This window comes from Mus pahari, chromosome 6, assembly GCF_900095145.1.
Source record: "Mus pahari chromosome 6, PAHARI_EIJ_v1.1, whole genome shotgun sequence".
Lineage (NCBI taxonomy): Eukaryota > Metazoa > Chordata > Mammalia > Rodentia > Muridae > Mus > Mus pahari.
The window spans coordinates 26,124,652-26,137,507 of NC_034595.1; positions in this window are offsets into that span (position 1 = coordinate 26,124,652).

The following is a 12,856-nucleotide window of genomic DNA, read 5'->3' on the forward strand; positions in this document are numbered from 1 at the left end:
ATAATATTGGTTAGAAAACTAGGATTGGACTGTTTCTAAAATGTTTTGTTGAAAGTTTAAAATTCAACAAAAAAGATTAGCTATATGATTTGTGTTCTTACAAAGAACTTAATGTTTTCTGATAATTGTAATACAAATGAACTGAAAATTACCTAGGATAACCATGGGTTTGGACACATGAATGCTAACTAAGAAAAAAAGAAGCATGAGAAGGAGGAGAAGGAAGTGGTGGCAAACAAGTGAAAACTTGAACTTTTAGTGATATGGATAAAAAAATCATAAAAAATAATCTTAATATGGTACCATCTTATTGCTAGTGACTACTGGTTTTATTTTTAATTATTTAATTGTATAGAGGAGCATATGGAATATTTGTAGAGAAGTAGAGTATTAGCTATTGGGAATATTTTTTTATGGTTCTGATAAACAATTTAAGTATGGGATGAGACTATGAGACTATGTTCATGGCTTGGTAGTGACTGATGACAGTATTCTGTATCAACTCTTCTGAAATACGCCCGCAGTTAGAATCACAAATTAACATAAACAACTGAACATGGACTTACTCCAACATGAAATATCATACAAAAATAATACGATGTCTCATAAAAACATGTCTGTCTCTAGGAATTGTACAGTCTTAGTAGTGATTTGAAGGGATAGCACCCTGTATCTCCACTAATATCTGTGTCAGGGTTGTTTCAGATCACTATAAACCAGGCAGAAATATCCTGCAGAAGGAAACAATGAAGCCTCTACCATTTTTCTGCACATATGTTCTTATGTATATTTTAGTATTCAAAATAAGACATTTTAAATATCATTATCTGAAAGGAAAACTGTTTGACCTTATTACTTTAATTTTTGAGAATGCAATACAATATATATGGCCATATTCCTTCGCTGACTCCAATTTCTCCTAGGTGATTCCCTCATCCAACTGACACAACTTTTTCTTTCTTCTCTCTTTTAAATGAAAAAACAAACCTAAAACAGTACAAAATGAAAATCACCCAAAACATGGAGTCCAATGTTTGTTATCTAGTGACATACACAGTGTTCCCCACCCCACTGAACAGAACTGACCTCCTTCTCCAAGCAGCTATTAGCTGTGACTAGCTCCTTGGCTATTGGTGAAGTTATGTATCCATTTCTGCTCTACCATTCTGGGACTTTTGTCTTCCTAGAGCTAGCGCAGGTATTGTGTATGCTCATGTAAGTGTGCACATATGAATCTGCATATGAAAATGGAGTCACTAACATGTCTGTTTCTTACAATTTCTCCTCTCCTCATTCACATAGACCCATGAGCTGGAGGATCAGGGATAGGTACAAAACCGACACTTCAGATAGTGGTATTGATTTCGTTTCTGAACTATTCATGAGATCTCCTGTTAGTTTATTTCAAAATTTAATGCCACTAGTATATGTTTTCTATTCACTCAGAATTAATTGGAATTTTCAAAAACAAACAAAGAAAAACAAACAGAAAACCCCCAAACATATTTTTCCATTTTAGACTAACTTCCAGAAAGCTCAGAATTGTAATACTGAAGTCTTTGTCTTAAGCTTTATTAGAGATCCCCTACCTTTTTATCCACATTTTTTTTCATATTAAAAAGACAGTATTACGGTAAGACTATTTGGCCAGATTTTCTAAGCCTTTCCTTTCTGGCTTGGAAGCAGTTGAAATGATGCTTTGCTTACACATTTGACTCTAGCTATTTTACCAATATGGATCATTGAGTAACATTAATGCCAAGTCTGTTATTATCTATCTGTGCCTGAGCTGGCCATAAGTCTATGTCCCCAAACAAGGTGTGTAGATAAATTTCATGAAATATTTTAAAATTAATTTTCTCTCTTAATATTAGCATACCTTTTGTGATAGTTGATCTTGGTTGTCAAGGTGACACATTTGGGGAAAAGTAAGCACAATTGAAGAATTAGCTCAATCAGCTTGGCCTCTGGGCATATCTTTTGAGAATTTATTGGTTGTTAGTTGATGCACAAGGGCCCAGCCCAGTATGGTCCATCTTTAAAGCATAGGCTTGTAGTTGATTGTAAGTTTGGAAGCATGCCAGTAAACAGTTGTTCTGTGCTGTCTGCCTTCAGGTTCCTGTCTTGAGTACTTGTTTTTGCCTTCTCTCAGGCTTGTAGATTCCTGGAAGAAGGTAAAGGCATAAAGACCCAGCCTACAATTCCAGTTTCCTCCAAGAAGACTGAATTTTTCTTTATTTCCAGCTCTTTTAGCTGCCCAGTGGCAGCAGTGCCTCTTGCAACTTACAGTCTTCCTTGAGTACTAACTAGAGCTGCCATTTCCCAAGTTTTATTTTGTTTGTTTGTTTCCTACTATGTATTCGAGTTTCCAAATCAGCCATTTCAAAGTGTCAGCTCCATTTGATACCTAGCTAGTTTTGGAAGCCACTGGCCAAGAAAACTTAAGTTCCCTCTGGTAAATAGCACACATATAATGTAAAACAGTGTGTCACAATTAAAATGAAAATCAAGAACCGAAAAACATCATGGAGTTCTGTTGTTACCTCCTCACTATGATATGAACTGGGTTGTAGTGATCCTCCAAGGATTCACTGGAGCTAGAACACTTTACAGTTGCCAATATCTTGGTTTATACCATGTGGTTCCTACATCAATGAGTTATTCATTCATAAACTCTTCACTGATATCCTTCCCTTGCCTGAGTCATACCTTCAGCCGAGCATCATGCAATTGGGATTACATGTTAAAATGCAGTATGTCCAACTAAATTTAAATTTCATGTGTTTTAAAAATAACTTTTAGTATATATACAACACATTGCATAAGATGTAACCTATACTCAAAATATTTCTTCATTTTAAATGTTAGCAGAATGTCTGTGTTTTATTTGCCCAGTTTCTGAACCCTACTTATGACTTCCTTCCAAGTAATCTGCTTATATTCATATCCTTGCCTAAGGTCTGCTTCTGGTGATTCTAAACTAAGATTGTCAGCAGCTACCCAGAAAGAACTGACTTTGGAGAAAGGACTCAGAAAACAAACTGCAGAAGCAGACTCTTAGTGCAGCATCCAAATAAGAATGAAATCAAAATGGGATAGTACTCTGCTTCTGGCTAGAAAGTAAATACCAGAAAAAAAAAAAAATCGACAAAGCCAGCCTCATTTTCCTTACATTTTCCCCTCACAAAATTCCAGCACATTTTCCTCATTTGTAGGGGCTGTCACCCCATCATGAAAACACCTGTTATGCAATCACCTTTATTAAACTTGATGCCAAGAGTCATTAGTACGGTTATGCTGTAATAATATTCTATTCATTCTGTCACCAAATGCTTCAAATGCCTACAGTGGAAAGATTTCTGTGCTTCATAAAACAATGTTGCTGGGTCCAAAACAGAAGTCTAAAATATCATATTGTTCTTGACCTACCATCTCATTCTTTTGAGTACATCAATACCAGGTGTTACAAATTCGTTATTGTTAATAAAAATTGAAACTCTCTCTCTCTCTCTCTCTCTCTCTCTCTCTCTCTCTCTCTCTCTCTCTCTCTTTCTTCTTTTGTTCTTTCCATTTATTAATCTATCTATCTATCTATCTATCTATCTATCTATCTATCTATCTAGTACTGAGCATGAATGTGCCATACGACACGTGAATGACAGAGGAAATTTTCTGGGAGTCTTTTGCTTCTATCATGTGGATCTCGAGGACTGACTTTAAGTCGTCAAACTTATCAGCAAATGCTTTTAGCTGGGAACAAACCTTGCCTATCACAAATTATCATGTTTTTAAGGAGCTTACTTAAAATTCCAGTAGTTTCTTTTTTTGTCATCACTCTTTAAACATAAGTAGAAAATCTGTGTGAGAAATACATTACCAATTTGCCCAATAACATTGTCAATATTTTCCAGGGTGTTTGTTAAACTCAGAATTCTTAATTCTATAATTCTTATGTCTTTATTTCCTCTAAGCCTTGCTAATAGCATGTTTTTATATTTTACTGGGGGAAAAATAAGCCTGTAGAATATGTACATCTGCCTAACATGTAGAATAATCCCTTTATCTAGAAGTTCAATTCTAGACATTCAACTGCCTCATATAGAATGAATGTAATAGGTTGGTATCAATGGGAAGCTATGCTCCACTCCAGAGTAAAACTATATTAAGTATGAGACAAAACTGCTAGCTTATGGACTTGCAAACTCCTCTGAGTATCGATGATGGTTTCCTTAGCAATGCCCACTTAAGCATTCATGTGGTTGTTACTTTAATGTTATCTCATCAGTAGATACTGCCACCCTGTGGTGGCATATGAAGACCTGAATTTATCCAGGAAAATGCTGGTGAAGTTTGCTTTGTAAGAAAGAATTCTCACCTTCATTACAATTACAACTTCCTTTATACTTCCAACTTGAGCTCTGTGACATCAAATTATCATTTAAGCATAAATTAAATGATACTTACAAGTCAAAATACTCAGCCGCATCTTGGTTAACCAAATTCAGTTATTGTCAACACTGAAATGAAATCTGTAAGCACTGGCTAACTGAGATAGCAGATACCAGGGAGTAAAAGTGTCTTTTGTTAAATGCGTTTCTGCAGTGAATACAAAAACAGAGACTGGAGCTAGGTAACATCTTGGCAATGAGTCATTCTTCAAAAATGAACACTTAGATCCAACCAGAAAGAAGAACCTGAACAACAACGAAAATAGCTAATATATTTTTTTTTTTTAATGAAGGGCTTGTGACTTTGCAAGTGTCACTATTTTGAAATCTTGTAAAATGGAATCTGCACCAGTCTGAGAGAAAGAATTCTCTGAATAAGGATATCATGGTTCTGATTGGCATCCAGTGCTTTTTTTTGTGGCATTAAGTAATGTAATAAAACCTTAACAAAAATACTTGTGTGGGTATTAAAAGCATCCAGAAAGCCATACAGAGATGACATAACTCACCTTATTCCAAAGCCAGTATTGCTCTAATAATAAAAATCAAACTCAGAATCATGGGTCTATATGATGTCCTATACAAACAAAAAATTCATCCATCCATCCATCTTACCATACATACATACATACATACATACATACATACATACATACATACATATATACACAGGCCACAAATGTTTCCCAATATGTAACTCAAGACATGGGAAACTTCATATAATTCTATTTCCACCATCTCTTATTCTTGATCTACATCCTTGTGTTTATATTTGGTCTTTTTATTATTATTATTATTAAGTTCATGACTTATTTCATGAGCTGTCACAGAAGTAAAGCATCCCCTTAAGCGATAGAAAGTCTTTCACCTATTTAACCTCCTGTAATTTAGTTTGATTATTAATTTTTTCCCCACTGTTAAAAATATGTAACTTATTTAGTGTTTAGTCTGCACTTAGGTGAAATGAGAAAAGATTGGTGAAACTGAAAAAATTCAGGCAATGTAAGACTTTATCATTCTATGGGGTAAGCTAGTTGGTGGCTTGTAGAATTCAACAGTCCACTTTCTCCATGCAATTTCATTCTATTACTTAAAGTTAGTATATAAACAAACAGGTTTTGTCATGGAATGCTCATACATATAATTAAACTACTATTCATGATCAGAAATTTATTTTTTCTGGAAACTTGCCCCTGTACAGTGATTGTGAAGGTAGAAGCCTCCACAGTGCTAATGTCTTTGAACTACACCTCAGAAACCTTCATTTTGTACCTTCCTAGGAGTCTGGAAAGGATTACATTGAATAAAAAGATTCACTAACTTCTCCCTAGATCTTACTGAATTCACATGCAAACCACTTACTACTGTTTGTAAAACTTCCTAGAGGATTCTCGGAGCCAACGGCCTATGTGTCATCTTTCTAAAGCCTTGGCACCAGGTCCACAAAGTTTTTATCTGGGGACCTTCTCAATTGAGCAAGTTCCAGATAAAGTTACTGATTGATGAAAGCTTTCATCAGCCTTTGCAGCCATTGCCGGCCAAAATACTGCAGGGCCTGTGTGATTTGTTTTCATTTACAAAGGTGCAGAGGCTTTGAGTTTAAAAATGGAACGTTTTCTTCTTGTGCCAAATGCAAACAACTTAACGTCCACGTCCCATCTAGTCATTTTACTAGTTCAAAAGAGTTTCTTTGAATCTTATCTGTATTATATTTCCTGCTGATTGGCAGTGCCTCCTGCTTCAGCTGCAAAGCCATAACTGTGCTGGCTCCAATTTTAACAGGAAATAAATAACAAAGAAAAAAGGGAAATAACTGTAATGAGTGTTTACAGGGTGGTGAAAACTATACTTGTCCTTCTTGCAGAGTTGGGGCTGCTATGGTGATTTATGCCTGGGAAGTCTTTCATGCAAACATACAACAAAAGCTTCCGATTATTTTGTCAACAACAGAAGTAGTTCCCCCAATCTCCAAATATCCTCTCTACTGGTTTATGTGAGTCCACATTTTTGCTGCTCAGATTTTCTTGAGCCTTGGAGGTGGTTTGGTTGGATAAAGCAATTTGTTACAAAAAGAAAATGTCCTGAGAATCCACAGAGCATGCTTTCAAGGCCAGAGAAAAGAATTTAGAGAGACCACAGGGGCTCAGAAGCACTTTGAAGATTCCAAGACAATTTATATAGTCTGTTATCAGAAAGAGATGCATTTGGAGTCTGCTATTTAAACTTCATAAGTTGCATTAACACATTAGAGGCCTACAGGTGGTTAGAAAAAGAGGGGCAGCTTTATAAACGCTTATCAGAGTATCATATTTATAAAACTTGCCCTGCCTAACATCACGCTTTAAACAGATTAATAGTTTTTAATAGTCTTAGATTTCATTATACAAACATGCAAGATATAGAACTTTTTTCTTTTTAACAAAAAAATAAAACACCTCAGATGATGCACAATGTATACTAAAGGTCTTATTTGACTGTCCTTCTTTGAAGGCTCTCTATGCTCCACCCTTCCTCGCCACAGTCTCTTACACTCCCCACTCTCTACTCCTCTAATGCCTCTGTTTAACTGGATTGCTCAAAAGTATAGGGAACATCTTCCTTATTCCTTACTAAGTACCCTGAGTCATGCCACCAGTACCACAACTAATCAATTGTTATCTAATTGTTGGATGGTTTTTTATAGACAAAACATAATAATGAGATTTCAATGTTATTAATTGGAATCAGCATATAGAGGTTATATATGTAAGATATGCACAGCAGAATATTACATTAACGATATAACTCAGGCTAAGAAAAAGGGCACTGTGCATTATTTCTCGTGCATTATTTCTCATAACTTCTAATTTTTATATGTGTGTATTATGTGTGAATGAAGGCATATACAGCACAGGGAGACAGAAAGAGCCCATGAGAGGGGGTAAAATAGGTTTATGGGATCAGAGACAGAAGTGGGAAGGGAAGATAGTAAATCACACGTTATGAAAGTGGAAGCAGGAATCCTGGAGTTTGAAAGGCTTACTGTGAATAGTGGGCAGGAAGATGAAGACAGGGAGAGTGGAGAGTGCTATCCTAAACATCTTAGTCAGTGAAACACCATGACCTAAATTAACTTTGGGAGAAAAAGCTTTATTTTATTCATAGTTCTATGCAATTTCATCATCAAGAGTAGTCAGAGCAGGAATTCACACAGGGCAGAAAGCTGGAGGCAGGAGCTGATTCAGAGACCATGGAGGAGTATTGTTCATTGGCTTGCTCTTTAGGCTTGATCAGCCAGCTTTCTTATAGAACCCAGGGCTATCAACTCGAGGATGACCCCACCCACATTGGATTGGGCCCTCCCTCATCATTAATCACTAATTAAGAAAATGGTCAATAGGCTTGAGTGCAAGCTCATTTTATGAAGGGACTTCTCAATTGCAGTTTCCTCCTCTCAAATGACTATATCTTGTGTCAAGTTGACATAAAATGAAATGAATACCAGCATACCAAAATGAAAACCCATGAAAAGGTTATAATGAAAGCTGCTATATGGTAAGCTAATTTAGAAAAAAAAAAATGAAATGAATGAAAGCAGTCTTAAGGAACGCATTCTGCATAAGTGACAGAGCCAGTCCCAGAAGCTTCACTACAACTAAAGTAAATAGAGTACCAGAGGTGAACTATGCCCTAGGAGTCCCCAACAGTAAACTATTGCAATTGATCTTGATTGCCTACCAACATCACATGGTTGCTGAAGACACCATACTCTTTGATTATAGAACCAGAAACTGAGTTGGAATCTCCTTCCAGGCTGGCTACCTCTCCTATTGCCTTTAATGCTTTTCCGGGTGGGTTATTCCACTATCCTATCCCTAGGCAGGTAAGCCCAACTTGTATAAGAAGTTAGCTGAATGTGAGCCCGGGAGCAAGTCCTAAGCATCGTTCTCACATGTATTATGCTTCTGTTCTGGCCTTGCCCTTCCTTGACAATGGGCTGCAAACCATAATTGAAAATAAGCAAACAAAACAAAACAAAAACATAAAAGTAAAAAACCTACCTTTTCTTCCCAACTTGGTCTTAGTTGTGATTACAGGAACGGGGGGAAAAAAAGCTGGACCAAAATTTTAATTTTATACACAATCTCAATTTCATTGATGAATTTGTATTTATTTTGTATTTGCATTCATATTACAGATTTTCTCTTTTATTTTGCTTATATTCTTATTTATTTTCCTTTGGACTAATTTTCTCTTTTTAAAAATTATTGATAATTTTTAGTGATAAACTATTAATAAAATAATCTCTATCCTAACTTTTGCCTATTTCACCCTATTTAATAGTCACTAAGGAATTATAAATTTTTTGAGGATTTATGTTGCTTTTATGTATTTCTTTTGTTTCTGTGTTATATATCTTTTCTTGGTTAATTTTTGAAAATCCTTAGTAAGGAGCTTCCTTTTTTGGAATCATTTACCAGTAACACACAAGGAGAGATGCTACTGTAACCACAACTTCACACTCTACGAGACATAAACAAACTTAAAATTGTTAAAAAAAGCATTACTGATGGGAACAAAACATAAAATGCCCAAATAAGTGTACAGAAAGTTGTGAGGCTGGAAATTTCCTAGGGCAAATATAAATACATTAAGTGAATCAGATAAGGTAAGAAGATTAGTGGGAATATTATAGAAAAGAGCAACACATCAGTTCAAAAAGAAAAAAATAAGTATTCCCCATGATGATGATCTTTGAGAATAAAATTAGATACATACAAAAGAGAATAAAAATAAAACTAAAATAAACTCTCAAGTCAAAATACTTCTAAACAAATATGGTAGCAACAAATACTGAAAAGAAATGAGAAAAAGAAGTAAAGGAAGAGTAGCTGTTCAGTAATAGAATATGCACACAGAGATGTCTGTACAGTGAGAAATACAAACTAAAATCATCGAGATTTGTTAGCATGATAAAGTACATATGCCACAAAAAGCAAAGTAAAAGGGGGACCAATGCAAAAGAGGACAAAGTTCTGATTCCTCAATACTGAATAGGGCACACAGGGTTCAGAGCAATTCTGAGCCATGGTCTTGATTATAATTTATGCTGTAACTGAGTCTGTACTGGACAATCATTTAGTGTCCTCAGGACTGTCTCTACTCTATTTACCGTCCCTTCTTATGTCACAGGTGACGTTTTAAATTGTATTTGGTGGTGTGATCTGTGGGAGAGGTATGTTTTGCTACTGCACAGAGATATTCCACACCATAGCCATTTGGTGAGCTACTGTTTTAGATAAATTGTGTTTCTAGTGACATTGTGAGTCAGGTAGGTAATCACCGCACTGGTATTTGCCCAAGAAGAGAACCTGACTTCCTACTTTATCATATGCTAAATATTGATCACACTGCTAGTGAGATCACACTGTTTTAGCCTGACCCTTGACATTAGACCAGTTTCTCAGTAATGGAATCCTAGGTGATTTCTGAACAACCTCCCGTTAGTCAACAAATCTCTATTTCATCACTGAAGCCTCCATTGTCCCCTTGCTTACCTACACCTGAATATTTAGGTCTACTCTTCTATGAGAAGGGCATACCCCTCTCCCTGATGAAACTCCTTCTGAATGCCTCCCTTTAACACTTCTATTTAAGCTTATATTGAAATATCTTTCATAACACTTCCAATTTGGTTGTACTGGGAAAAAATACGATAACCTGTTTAAGTTACTTATATAGTTAAAAGAATAACATCAATTTAGTAAATTTAATTAATAAATAAAGTGCCAGTTTACTTATGATATTCCTGCTGTGGCCACTTCACTGAAGGCTACAGAATGCATGTGAGATATTTCTTTCAAATTCAGAATGCCTTCTGCTGACCACCCCTACCCTGAAAAGAATAATAATGCCTCTTTTCTGAGTCCTTACATAAGAACTGATTTCTTCATTACTTCATGAGTGTTTCACTTAGGAAAAGTCAAAGCACCCAGTTTTTAATGTTTTCAAGGTGAGAGTAATTTGGAAGAAAAATATTGTGTCACATTTTTTGCTAGTAAACAGCCAGTGAATCTTCTTATATTCTTTAAAAGCACATATGTGTAATTTTATGCTTCTGCATGATGTGTTAACAATGTATGTGCCTGGTGTAGAGGTATGTGCCAGGACATGGTTAAGCTAGGAGATGAATGTCTTCAATTTTCCTTTAATTGCTTTTGTGACAACATTACTCAGGAATAAAGAGCTAAAGATGAGAAAGATAAAAGAAAAGAAACTTATCAATAATGTAAAGAAAAGTGGAAAGCAAGAAAAATAAGACAAACAAGCAATGAAGACAAGGACAGTGGGAGAAATCAGGCAGAGGTGAGTTTGGGAATCCTGGCTCACTCTTGCTCTTGCACCTTCCTGTTCCCAAATACCTAGGCTATCATCACTAGGCCCTCCTATGCTCCTCTCATCCAATCCCAGCCTGGTACAAGCTGTACATCTTATGCCTATGCCTCCAGGTAGAATAAAAATGGCTCACAGCACACTGGGTAGAATTAAAAAAAAAAAAAAAAAAAAAAAAAAAAACTTTTGTGTGGTCTTTTGGGTAAAGTAAAGAAAACGCAAAAGGAGATGTGCCATGAGCACGGTGGCTCTCCACTCTAACTACAGGACCAGAAGGCAGAGAGAAGTGCATCCCTCTGAGTCATAGGCCAGGCTGTTCTATGAAGCAAGTTCTAGGTATGCCAGGGCTACATAATTATACCCTATCTTCTTTAAAACAAGGAAAGCAACAAAAAGGATAAAAATATATAAGGAACTTCTGACAGTCTTTCCTCTTAGATTTGGAGATCAATTTAATATTATACAGAACGTGACAAACAGCCTCCTTCAAACTGAATTCTTGAATTCAAACCTACACATTAGGCAGCACTCCATTACATAGTCTGTTCTTTGCAAGGTTTGATTTTGAGGAAGCATATTGCTGGGTAAAAAGAGGCCTTTAGGGTACAATATATTTCAAAACACAATTAAAATAAACTCTTCGAGTGGAAATGTGAAATGCATTTGTATTCTATTAAAGCCTTTGGCCTTATAAACTGCAGAGTGCTTCTTTAGTAACCAGCCTCACACAATAGGCAACAGGCATCAGCTGCACAAAACAAACAAGGGTTTCAAACACCACAATAACTTCCTGTACCCGCTTTTGTTTGCTTGCTGAGCCTGCAAACACTGGGAGTTGCTGAAATACACAAGCGTAACAGCTTGAGTCAATATTTGCCTGCTAAACTGTGGTGTTTTTATTTTGCAAGGTGACTGAACCCTTTGAATAAATATATCTCCTGGTAGGCAGGAAGGAGAACCACATCAGGAAGGCACTAGGAAGAGGGCCAAGAACAGAACTAGCTGTGCCTTTGTGGAGAGACTGGAGTAGCAAATCCTAAGTCTTCGGAAGAACAACCCCCACTGGCGTCAGCCCTTTCTTTTCAGAGACAAGGGACAGTATCTTGGGAAAAGGAGAAATGACCATCTGAACATATAATCCCCGTCTTCCAAATTCTGGGCATCTAGTCACCAGAGATGACTCAGAGACTACTCAGAGCTAGTGAATCACTATAGTGGGGCTGAGAAGGCATGGTCCTAGTAAGTTCTCAGTAAATAGCCATGTAGTTAATTCTGGGACTGGTCTATACCAGCTCAGTCCAACAAAAAATTCAGTGAGGACAAGCCATTTCTTTTAAAATTATACCTATGAAACTACTTACAAGAATCAAACTAATCATGAATTGAGATTTAGTATCATAGTGGTAACAAAAAGCCTCAGCGTGTAAAAGACAGGTTTCAAGGCAGTAGCATCTGAGAAGCAAACTCTAGTCCTTCATCTGCCATGGCATAGTCTTTGTCTGGGACAGATGCACATGCAACTGTACAGTTCAAGTAGGCTTTACATCTCCTGCAGTTTCAAATACAACATAATACTTCACAAATAGTTTTTCAGTATTGTTCTTAGATGAATGAGAAGAAAAAAGTGTACCCATGTTCAGTATACATGTATATAGTGCTTTTCTAACTGGTTGAAATGCATGGTTAGTTGAATCAAATTTATAGCCCAGCACATCTGAATTGGCCAGATAATATAACATGTACTAACTAGTCACCTGTGGATTATGGATATGATAAAGTATGGCATAATTCTAGCCTAAAACAACAGAGTCTTCCAAGATTACTCTCTAGGTCTGGTTGACAGACTATGTAATCTCACATTTGAGAGCTTCCCTGGTGGTGTGTGCCTACTGGGGGCCATAGGATCCATTCAGAGGAGCCCAGAGATACTTAAGGCATGGAGCAGTTGAGTTAGGGAGACAAAATGCATAGGCTTGATGTTAAGGAAAGTGAGTAGAGAGAAGGAGGAGAGGGGAATGGAGAGGAGGGGAGGGGAG